The 11,806-nt window shown below is 32.6% G+C and overlaps 1 protein-coding gene and 1 long non-coding RNA gene across 3 annotated transcripts in view; one reads left to right on the forward strand and one right to left on the reverse strand.

Annotated features, from left to right (window-relative positions):
* Positions 1-7,108, reverse strand: part of LOC111033424 (solute carrier family 26 member 10-like) — a 100,853-nt gene extending 93,745 nt beyond the window's left edge. For both annotated transcript variants that reach the window (XM_022314146.1, XM_022314143.1), the window contains exon 1: positions 6,906-7,108. The gene's annotated coding sequence lies outside the window, so the exon portion shown is untranslated. The remainder of the gene's footprint in view (positions 1-6,905) is intronic.
* A 3,202-nt stretch (positions 7,109-10,310) lies between these two features.
* On the forward strand, positions 10,311-11,572 carry LOC111033426. The gene is made up of 4 exons (XR_002604417.1): positions 10,311-10,431; positions 10,504-10,707; positions 10,790-11,265; positions 11,357-11,572. It is a non-coding gene; the product is annotated as an uncharacterized LOC111033426 (long non-coding RNA).
* Positions 11,573-11,806: the final 234 nt, after the last annotated feature.

Consider the following 11,806-nt stretch of genomic DNA (forward strand, 5'->3'; position numbering starts at 1 on the left):
TAAATATAATATTTTATTATATTATGTATTACTTATTAGTAGTTAGTAAGTTATTACAACACACATCATGCGTACGCCGTTTACGACGAATTCGGGACAACGACGGTGAGAATCAAATCCATTCCGAAGTCGTGTGATGTATACCTACCCTTAGTATAATACCACACATATGTACATGAGTATAATAATAATAATAATAATAATAATAATAATAATAATGATAAATGTATAGTATAGGTACATATTATTATTATGCGATTTAAAAGATTATCGACGACACGTCACACCCGTCGGCTGTCGGTGTACATTATCGGTTATCACGACAGTATAATATACGGTAAATTATATTTTGTTCGATTAGATAAACGATAGGGCGCTCTAAGGGATGGTTTATCATCACAAGCGTGCGTTATAATAGTATAATATAGATTATAATACGTATATACTATATCGTAACAATATAAGTCTGAAATGTCGCTCGGCAGCGAACCGCGTGTATACCATATTAAAATAAACACGACGACGTCTATAATACGTAACACGTGTACGTGCGAGTGTGTGAGTGCAGATGCTAAGCTCGGACTCTCTTTTTAGATAGAGGGGAACTTCGTAATATTATATATGTATATGAGTGTGTACATTTCGGTCTCTTATCTCTGTTTTTGGGGGAGTTCCACCCCAAAAGCGTCGTACCCCTTGTACTATAACAACAAACGTGTCCGGTTTATTATTGTGCATACACAATATCATTATATCTATATGCATAATAATAATATTATAGTGTACGGTCCACCTTTTATTTACCTAAATATCGGACCTAAAGTTGACGCACGAAGTAGTTTATAATATACCCTTGGCCGCCGCCGCCGCCGACGTATGTATATAATATTATATCTATGCCCATTTTTCATGTTTACTCCGTTTGCTAAATTTACCTGTCAAAACTTCAATACGAACACACGCACACGACACACGTATTGTATGTATATACATTATATTGTGCACACACGATACAATATTATTATCGTATAATGCACACAGACGGCGCGTTCGTATTCGTATAGAGATCGGAAAAGCACCGAAGGCAGTGTTATAATATTTATTTAACTTATGATGTATTATTATTATTGTTGTATTCCTCCGTGTGGCGCATGCTATGATGATAATAGTAATATGCCCCACGCGCGTACGACAACAAACTATTGAAATCACCCGTGTACGGTATCATAATGCATATTATATATTTATATGCAACATTATAATATGTATGCGGAGAATGCATATGATCATTATGCATTTATATTATACTACTTAGAGCGATGCTGTGTACCCATGCACCACTCCTTTGTCGAACGCCCCCACGGTGACTGGAAATCTGTTTAATTCAACAGTCGAGTGAACCGAGTTGTTAAGAAAAACATTTCACTGCAACAAAACTCGAGCGTGTACTTGAAAAGAGAAATAATATGTTAATATTGTGTGTGCGCACAGTACGAGGCGCACGTCACGACGAATCCTTTTGCAGACGAATGTTGCTTACTCAGAAATGTCTAAATCTTTATGGACATAATATTAATAATTATTGAAATAAAATCACAATAATATTATCATAATATGATACAGTAGAACCTCGATAGCCGACGAACAAAGACCAAGTGTCATAAGAATTACTGTAGGTTTTTTCAAGGGTTCTCAAATTACCATTACAATATTATATTACACCACATTTATTATGATTAAAAATTACTAAAAAAATACGTCAAGATAGAAATGCATAATTGGATGTAGGTAATGATAGGTGTCCAAACAGGGAGCCAGTTATTGTAATTTAATTATTTATTTTTGTAGAAATCTGTAATTGTTTTTTGAGTAATGCCCGCAATTTTAATTTCAAAAATTTTTTTATAATGTTTAAATAATAAACAAGGTTCAGTCAGCACAAGATAGTGGTGGTGAACAAATAACAAAATATTGTTATATTGTGTATTTAAAATTTATTTCATAGGTCCATTGTGTATCAAGAATTTGGACAAGTCGTATAACACATAATTAAATTATAATGCATGATGGACATCGCGTTCACCGGACTGTCAAGTTTTTAAGGTTTATTATTATACGGAATAAAATTCGTAGAACCAAATCAAAGCATCGAGGGGCTAACCTAACCTCAGAGAAAAAACACATGGAAAATGGAAATAATGTGAAGGGCGTGAAACAAAATATGATTGTATTATTATTATTATTACCTATGTGAAATTAATAACTATTGCACAGAGCAATCAGTGGCTTCCCTGAAAACCATCTCGAAACACTAAATTTTATTGTGCGAGTGATAATTATTATTATAATTATATAGCATACACTTACTCGTCAGTCGGCCGTTTTCAGCACAGCATTTTACGTTTTATTTTCTCCGTATTAATTTCGTTTCATCTCCTCGGCATGACATTATAATATTATTACTATACATAGGTACATAATAATATCTGTATTCGTGACACGCGGACGAGCCATCGTGTTACTATAAATTTTAATGTATACGTAATATAATAATAGTAATAATATATTAGGCAGACTGCGCGCGCTGTTGCTTTTGCAGTCTTGGCGGCGCTCAACAAGACGGTTTTTATTTATACCTACAACTGTACTCGCGTGTTTTTCACCGTCGTTTCGCTTATCGTTTTTTATTTTATTTTTTTGCCCCGTCTTCGGTAATAAGCTAATAGACGGCTAACGTCGTCGTCAGACGGTTTATTGATGGGTTAGGAGAACTGAATGTTATTATTGCTCGTGTGTGGGCTCGTGTCGTCGATCTGGCGTTGTACGATGACAGCGACGACGACGTTTATAGAAACGAGCAATCACTGCTCTGCGTATGCACATAATAATAATAATAATAATAATAATAATAATAATGTAGTGAAGTGCAGTACTATACGGTTGCAGCTGTCGATGCACCGCGACAACTGCAGCAGAATAACGTCTCGGCGCTCGCTGTGCATATTATAATAATATGTCGATCGTATGCCGCGGGAGACGAGAGACTCGCTGCAGACACTTAAAGTATCCGTACCGCTGAGCTTAGACCTCCGGGGGAGGGGGGGGGGAGATGTAAACAAATTGTACCAAGACCAAAAGCGGTAGTAAACTGTCTCGCGCGCACGCGCAAGTGTCTAAATCCGGACGAGTTGCGTGCAGCGTTTTGCCGCTGCGGTCCCGTCTATATTATATTATTATCATAATTATATTAAAATGTTATTGCGTAGGTGTGTGTGTGTGTGTGTGTGTGTGTATACCCTGAACTATACCGTCAAGCTATTTATAAGGGTCACTTGCGCGCATCGCTCCCGCGGTTTTAGATGGTTGATGACTTTTGCGATCCGGCCTCATTTCGGGACTGAAAAGAACATGGTCAGCTTTCATTATAACGGATGCATTTTTTTTTCTATCGATATCAGAGGCAATCAAAAATATGTTTTGTATTTTATTTGTATATTTATACAATATTTTTAAGTATTAAATATTTATACAATACAAAGTATAAAATGTTTAGAAATAATTTGTTATAAATTATAATCATATTTATTTCGTGCTGTGTATAATATCGGAAAAGACGTCGTCAAAGGCGTACGCCGTCATTTGACTTTCCACGATTTTTCTAGAAAACAGCTCGCGACTGTCATTATAGTCATTATACATGATTAAGTTATAGTTAATAATGACATTTCTCTCGTTTTTCCTGCCCCTCACTCTTAGAATATCACTCATTCACTCTCTCACCCTTTCATCACTAGTTTGTGGCAACCATATTTGAAAATACTGCAGCATTAGTACTGTAGTTACTCGTTAATAGCATTACATCGCCGTCGTAAGGCCACACGTTTGCGGGGTGGTTTGTATTTTCTTTGAATTCGAAAAACTTGACAAAAATTCAGGTTAGCTCGACTACCAATTTCTCATTCGTCGTTAAGATGGTTTTTTTTTATCGATTGCTCTTAATAAATTGCCTCGTACTCGGAAATTAGTTATCGATTTGAATAAAGTCAAAAGACGTCGATTCTTAATGAAACTCAAAGAAACGCGAATTCATTTTCTCGGAAACGGTTCAAAGTGCTATGTGTAATTGTAATATTTATAAGAGTAATACCGAAACGCGGATAAGCTCTACATAAATAATGTATAGTTCGCAATTTCGGTGTTCTTAAGGTTTCCAATTTATTTATTTGATGCGATCGGAAATGAAGTTCGTCAAAATTCCGTTAAAAATATCCCATCTATTGAGCGCTGTCGGCTGTAGTGTAAATTATAAAACATGCGCATAATAAGTCATTAGGGCTTATAAGGAAACTCAGACGTCTTAATATTATATTTTCCTTCCTTAAATTGGTTCTATGGACACAAGATCGGCTTAGTTGAAAAAGCTGCTGTTCAATATATCTGCATATCGTATAATATTATATATTACGCTATAGGTACACCATCATATGAAGTTATTTTAGATCTGAATATCCTCTATCAATACATGCAAAACGTCATGTTTTCATATCCCTTTCGCACGCCTGCACATAATAATATTATACAAGCTCCAGGTCGGAGGGAAGCGGGGTATCGGGTCCGTGACGCGCCGTCATCGTAATGACAGCCGGCAGTCAGCATTTTCTTTTTTCGATAAAAGTAGTTGTTTGATTTGAAAATTGAAATTAGCTTGGAATGGAAAAGAAATATTTTATAGTGTCGTCACTCGCCGCTTTTCTTCAACCGACATCATGTTTTGAATTTATTATAAATACTTCTCGAATAATGACTGGAAGCGGGCCATAGATTATTAATATGAATAAATTTGATTATGAATAGTTCTTGTCTATAGTATTTTTAGAAATTTCTAATATAAACTGTTAAGACATTTTCCCAACTTGCGGGTAGACATAGGCGAGTATTGTCACTGCCACTGCGTATACAGAGATTTAAATTTTTATTCAGACAACATAAGACTATCGAGACTTATTGGCATAGCAGTTATACTATCAATTATTTGTGAGCCATAATCATAATAACATTAATGCAATTATTATTTTGTGTTTTTTGTTTACAATGGACAATCTCAATTGATATTCGATTTAAAAACGCGTCGTCAAGTCCGTTGTCCCTTAAAAAAAGCAGTTTAAGTAATTGGTGAAGTTCAATGTTTTTACCCAATATAATATTTAAACGAGGGCTAGTGTTATATTTGCATTCTGCATTTTTCTAGCATGATCATGGCACATACTCAAAACACCTAACGTCAATAGCCATCATACCCGAGTTTAAATATTTTAATATCTTGACTTCGACTTTGTACTTAAAAGTGAACATAAATAACCAAAGAAAATAATTATTTGCACTTTTTGTAAGGTTTACTTGCTATGACAAAAAAAAAGTAAAAAAACAATTATGTAAAAGGCTAAGGATTTACTTTTTGGTTGCACAAAGGTGTTAAAAATGATACTATTACACATCCAGTTTTTATTTGGGTTGATACAGGTATATTAAATGGAACTGATATTGAGGCAATATGACGTGAAACTGTTTATTTAAACTTAGTTTGTAATGTTGAACTAATAAGATTAAAATGTTAAATCATAATAATATCCGAATAGGTACGGTGGTATAAACGTTGCCCCCCTCCCCCGAACTCGTCGAAACTGTAATGTTCGTGACTGTATCAAAGGCCCAATAATATAATTATAATATTGCATTAAGTACAGACTATTATTATTATCAACTTCAGTGCGTGATTTGTATTAAAATATTATTATTATTATTATTATCAACATCGGTGCACAATTTGTATTATTATATTAATAATGTCCGTCACACTGTCATGTCACTCTATTGAGCAGAAGATGGGCCATCGGCGTACTATATTTGCCGCCGACCGGTACACACAAACACACCCTATCGATAGTAATTCATTTTAATATTAATTGTAAATGTTCCGTCTGTTTCACGTTTATATTAATTATCCCCGTCGTCCGATCGTGATCCGAGTCCAACAGTCGATGAGTAATTTATGCGATAAATGAATATATACAATAAAAACTTGTGCGTAGCTCAGCGATTCTAATTAACCAATAATACAATATGTTCTACATTTGTGTTTATATGTTTAATAGAAACTCGAATAGCTCATACTATATCTACTCCTACGGCCCCAATTAGTAAAAATGTATAATTATTTACGATGTCATTAGTTAGGCTTGAATAATCGAACAATTCATAATAATTGTATTAATAATACTAGAACAATAGTGTGTAAGTTGTATATTGTTGATCTACAACAAGTGTACATATCTATGCCTATAATATTTTGTGTTGTATTTAAAGTGTCCGTGTTCGGCGAAGAATTTATTTGGATTTTGGGAATCATGCTATATCTTTCTTTTCCGATGACTGCGCAGCCAGTATTCTGTTATCTTTACCAACTATGATGGTGGGCCAGATTGGTTATATTTTTAAGTCAGAAATAAAATCTTTAATGTCGGCGGTAAGACTTTGGTTGAAAATCTCTAATTTTCCATTGCACGAATCGAGTACTAATTTTCTAAACAAAGTTTAAGTTAAACATTTCTAGTTCGGCTAGGTCATAGCGCTGTGCACAATAATCAAATTTTAATTCAGGGTGCCAAGCTGAGCTACCCGAAACCCCCTGTCGAGATCGCAATGCAAAAGTTCTTGTACAATGAACTACCCACCAATAATAGATACAACGAGCCTTGCACATATTTTTAAAACTTCGCCAAGTTTTTCTACCATCTAACGCACGTTGCTTTGTCGATGTCGTTTCGTCTACGTCTGTACGCAGCTTAATATTGTATAGAATATATTTTTATAATAAAGTATTATATCAAAACATACTTTTTACATACCTATATTGTGTACGTTACTGACATCCCGCCATCGTTGTCGCGTTTGTGCTCTCTCTGCATCCACGCTGTGGTCTCAATGAGTGTCGAACGTCGTCTTCCAATTATTTATAATATTATACCCTCCTGGGTCGTATTGTCAACGACCTCAATGTGTACGTGCCTTCAGTGTAGTGGTGTGATCAATATGAGCATTTATTGTCATCCGATGTCATTTTGTCACCGTTGGTCGCGTGTGTGAGACATATATAATTATGTATAACGTAATAATAATATAGACACACCATTTTAGTGTAACTGATATAACCGATTGTCAAATTAATTAAAAATAAACAGCCTACATTTTATACTACTTTAATTACATAAATTATAAATTACAAATTATAATAATTAATAGCTATTAATCTAAGAATGTAAATTATATTATAGTTGTTTTTAAATACCTATCAATATAACAATATAAAATATAATACATGTATAACTTTAAGCAGGCCGCTTTTATGAGTGCACTGCAATGATTCAAATTACCAAATTGGTAATAACCTGTAGGTTATCAAAAACTTTTGAAATTATAATAAATTATCCATAGATGACTTGTTAACTTAATTTAATAAGTGTTTGTCCAACACTTCAATTAACGATTGAATTCATATTTTTAATAATTATTTAACAATAAGTTCTTAAACTTTAATAATAATTAATGAAGGTATTTATAGTAATAAGTTAATTGTGACTTCGGGTCAGGGGGTATCCGTATAGTAAAAAAGTGCTATTCTATAGAACTATATAATCACGCAAATGTAGTTTAACGTGTCAAGGGGACTTTATATTATATGAAATTAATCATCTACAGAAGGATATTTCTATTCTTTATGCATAAGTTTTTCTGAGCACTTGTGAAAGAGATTTTTATCAATAAAAAACACGTTTGGTTTACAAATCTATAATAATAAACTATTAATGCATTTTAAATAGTATACTATTTGCTGTATCGGAAGATGCCTTTTAATAATTATATCAGTGAGTTCGCTCGTGTTGCGATGCTGACTGAAGTGTGTAATTTTAATAATACGTATATTGTATACAATGAATGATCTCACTCGTAATTATTGTTATAATTAAAATAAAATAAATAATAATTTAGACAGAGTCGAAAAGAGGAGAATGTGAATATTTCGAGTAGGTAAATTTTATAATAGTGTGTATGTAGTCGTTAGTGTATAATTTATGTAAAATAGAATGTAATAAAATAAATGTTCATCTCAAAATGAAATCACTCCACATTATTTTTCACTAATTCGTCCTACACCCAACCCACATATACAATAATAATACAAATACAGTATTAAAATGTATAACAAATAAAATATAATTTTTATATAAATACTGCAGCTAGTGCCTAGTACGCTACTATAATATTAATACTCTAGTCCGGATTAAGTAGAAATTCGCCTTAAGACAATGATTTTATCGTGGCAACAAATTACATCCCCAGAATTCCTCTTTTTTTTTTTTGAACATGTGCTCATATATAACATGTAAATCAACGCCCATCAAACAGAGTATTTTTTATACCAGTTTACACTACCTAGAAGTAGCGGTGCAGTACCTAAATTACTAATAAGTAAACATACAAATATAAATTAATTATTTACCTATACAAATAATTATGAAGTATACATTATATATAACAACGTGTAATATTTGACACCTTCGAAAAATTTGTTGCTCTAGGCAATTTACGTGAATCTGGTAGTTGGTAACTGGTACTGTAATTTACTAGCACAGACACTAGACTGTAAAGTAGGTATATTTAATGTATGATACTATAATAAATAAAATAATTAATAGTAATATTAAAAAATATATCCAACCTACTATCACCAGCAATGTTAGTCCAGCATTCGAATCTTACTTTACAACAGCTGAAGTCAGACAATCATCCTCTGCTCCTATTTTCATGAATAATGGGCACTCAAACAGCTGGTTCTAGACGCATGTATTAATGTTATATACACAACCCACCCATACCTTTTGTTGACCTCAACGTGATTGCGTGACATTTTATATTATAATTTACATCATATTTTCGTGTATTTTTTGAATTGGGAATGTAATCAGTTTTTGTTATCTCTGTAATTTGAATTTTGAAATCTCATTTTATGACTACCTACGTTGAAAGAACACCAGCTAGAAATTACTAGATTTTTTGCTTTTAGCGCTTGTTAGTTTCAAAAACCATCGCCCTATTATGTTGCTTAATTATGTAGCAAATCGTTGCAAATTAGTTGCAAAGAAATTAAACCGATTTGGAGCCGAGCGGAGAAATGCGAAATGCCAATAATTGCACGTACGTGTTCTGTAGTGCAGGAACTGAACTAAGTTCTAAATTCATTTTTTAAATTAATGTAATACATTTAGTTAAATAGATTTAAGCAGCTCGATTAGCAGTTAGTTGTTGGTACTGTCAGGTGAAAACTGACGAGTTGTAAATCTCGGATATAACCATCAAAAATACATAAAGTTATAAACTACTTTGCATATTTTTTTTTAACGCAATCAGAATTGTTACATGGTCTGACATAAATTCAATTAATGAAGTCAAGATCTCAAATCTGCAAACTTATTTTGCATAATATAATGATTATTTCTAGACTTAATAGTTGATAGCATATTTACGATATATTATAAAACGATATTCTTAATTTTAAGTACGTAGGTACAAAGTTGACGAGCGTGGATTGGTTATTTTTAGGTTTTTAAAAATTGTTTATTGCCGAATCTTGGAATGACTTTTAAAATTGAAAACCTAGAAAAAATCATTGTAATCCAATGCAATCCTTATATTTAAAATTCTTAACTATTAAAATGATTAATTTTATATTAGTGTAAGCCAAGGAGTTGATTGTTTTGAAACTGTCAGTTATCTGGTGGGGACTCATGTCCTTATGAGTTACACATTTTTGTATTTGTTTTGTAATCTATTTAAAACGGGAACAACGATATTTTGGTTAAGTGTTGACGAGTTTAACAATAAAGTTAAAATACACGATTAATAATTAAATATAATAATATTGATAAGAACCTCTCAACGCTTGTGGCTCAACACCAATTATTAAATGGCTCTTCTGAACTACCAGTACAATGCATCAATACTATATACAATATTTTAATATAGATAAAATGTATGGTAACTTATTTGTATGCTTGGTATTTAGGTACCCATAAACAAAGTATTGGCAGCCTAAAAGAGAATATTATGTTGCCTAAAATCCTAATACATTCAAATATTATCGCATAACAAATATTACCTTTATAAATATAATATGTACTTGTGTGTATCAGAATAACAAACAATTCACACGCACTTGTTAGTATAAACTATATGTCTATATAGTAATAAATCGTTCGTCTATTCGAGCTTAACTAATGATATAATAAATAATAATACATTTTTACTAATTAGAGCCTTAGGAGCAGATGAGCCATTCGAGTTAGTATTAAAAATATAAACACAAATGGAGAACAGGTATTATATTGATTAATTAGAGTCACTGCGCGGTACACATACGTATTTATTGTATATTATGTTTATTTATAGTCTAAATTATAAAGCGACTGGAGAACTCCGGATTCATGGGAATGATTAATATCGGCGTAACACAGAAAATATATGAATATTAAAATTAATTACCTACTATCGAGAACATGCATTTGTGTGAGTACCGGTCGGCGACAAATATTACACGACTATTATGGGCCATCTTCTACTTAAAAGAGTGACGCGACAGCGTGTCATATAATAGTAATATTATGATACATTATAATTTATAATATAAATCGCGCCCCGATGTTGATAATAATAATAATATATTGATATCTTATAGAGTATAAATTTGTCTATGATACCGGTACAGACATGCCTAAGAAATACATTATACACATGTGAGTTCACGTAGAATACAACGGCAATAAGCAAAGAGCAAAACCTCACCTACCATTTTCCATACAGAATAAAATGAAGAACGGTTTAAATGCTATTCATCGTTATGTGTTTAAAATAATTGGTTTACCTAATCTAACATTTACCTCGGAGTTACGTCTCGCGTCATACAGTATAGGTTTGCTGAAATTTTAGTACAATTATACCACAATGAGAACGGCTTAAATTTAATACAAATTTGCAAGACTCCTGATGGACATCAGGAAATAATTAAGAAAAATGTACTATGTTTCTGGATATAAAGAAATATAGTGGAGTTACTGGAAAACCCATATTTTGAGGACATTCTGGAAACCAAAAGAAGAACACAAAGTTACTTAGTTTTTTACGCATTTGATTACGGTTCACGTATAATGCTTGGTATATAAAATTCGACTTTTTTAGTTTATATTTTATTTATTTTATACTTTTTTTTTTATTGATTTTTATACTACGGACCGCTTGTGTTTAGCCATATATGACTCGTTTGGAACATCAAAGAGATGACGGAGGCTGGGGTCTTGTCAGGAAATTCAATTTTAGTCCTAAAATTCGGAAATTTGAGGAGAGATAAAAACAACACACTAAAAGCTCTCTCGTTTTCACTTCGCTCACCTTTAAACGTACACACACACACGTAAGACGCAATGCACCGTACGTATTTACATTTTACAATAATTATTGTTTTATTATTATTTGGCATGTATAGTAGATATATATATATATATATATTATATATATAATCGCGATTGTAATATTATAACAATATTCGGTTAAACACAGACGTCCCATACAATATAGGCGTGTTATGTACGCGTATATTCACTAATGGCAATCGCTGTGCGTTATGAGGATTTATGAATACTGTCGGGCGAATATACACGAACGCGTTTGCATATAGGCAGGTAATTCCCTGGCACGA

This window comes from Myzus persicae, unplaced genomic scaffold, assembly GCF_001856785.1.
Source record: "Myzus persicae strain clone G006 unplaced genomic scaffold, MPER_G0061.0, whole genome shotgun sequence".
NCBI classification, from domain to species: domain Eukaryota; kingdom Metazoa; phylum Arthropoda; class Insecta; order Hemiptera; family Aphididae; genus Myzus; species Myzus persicae.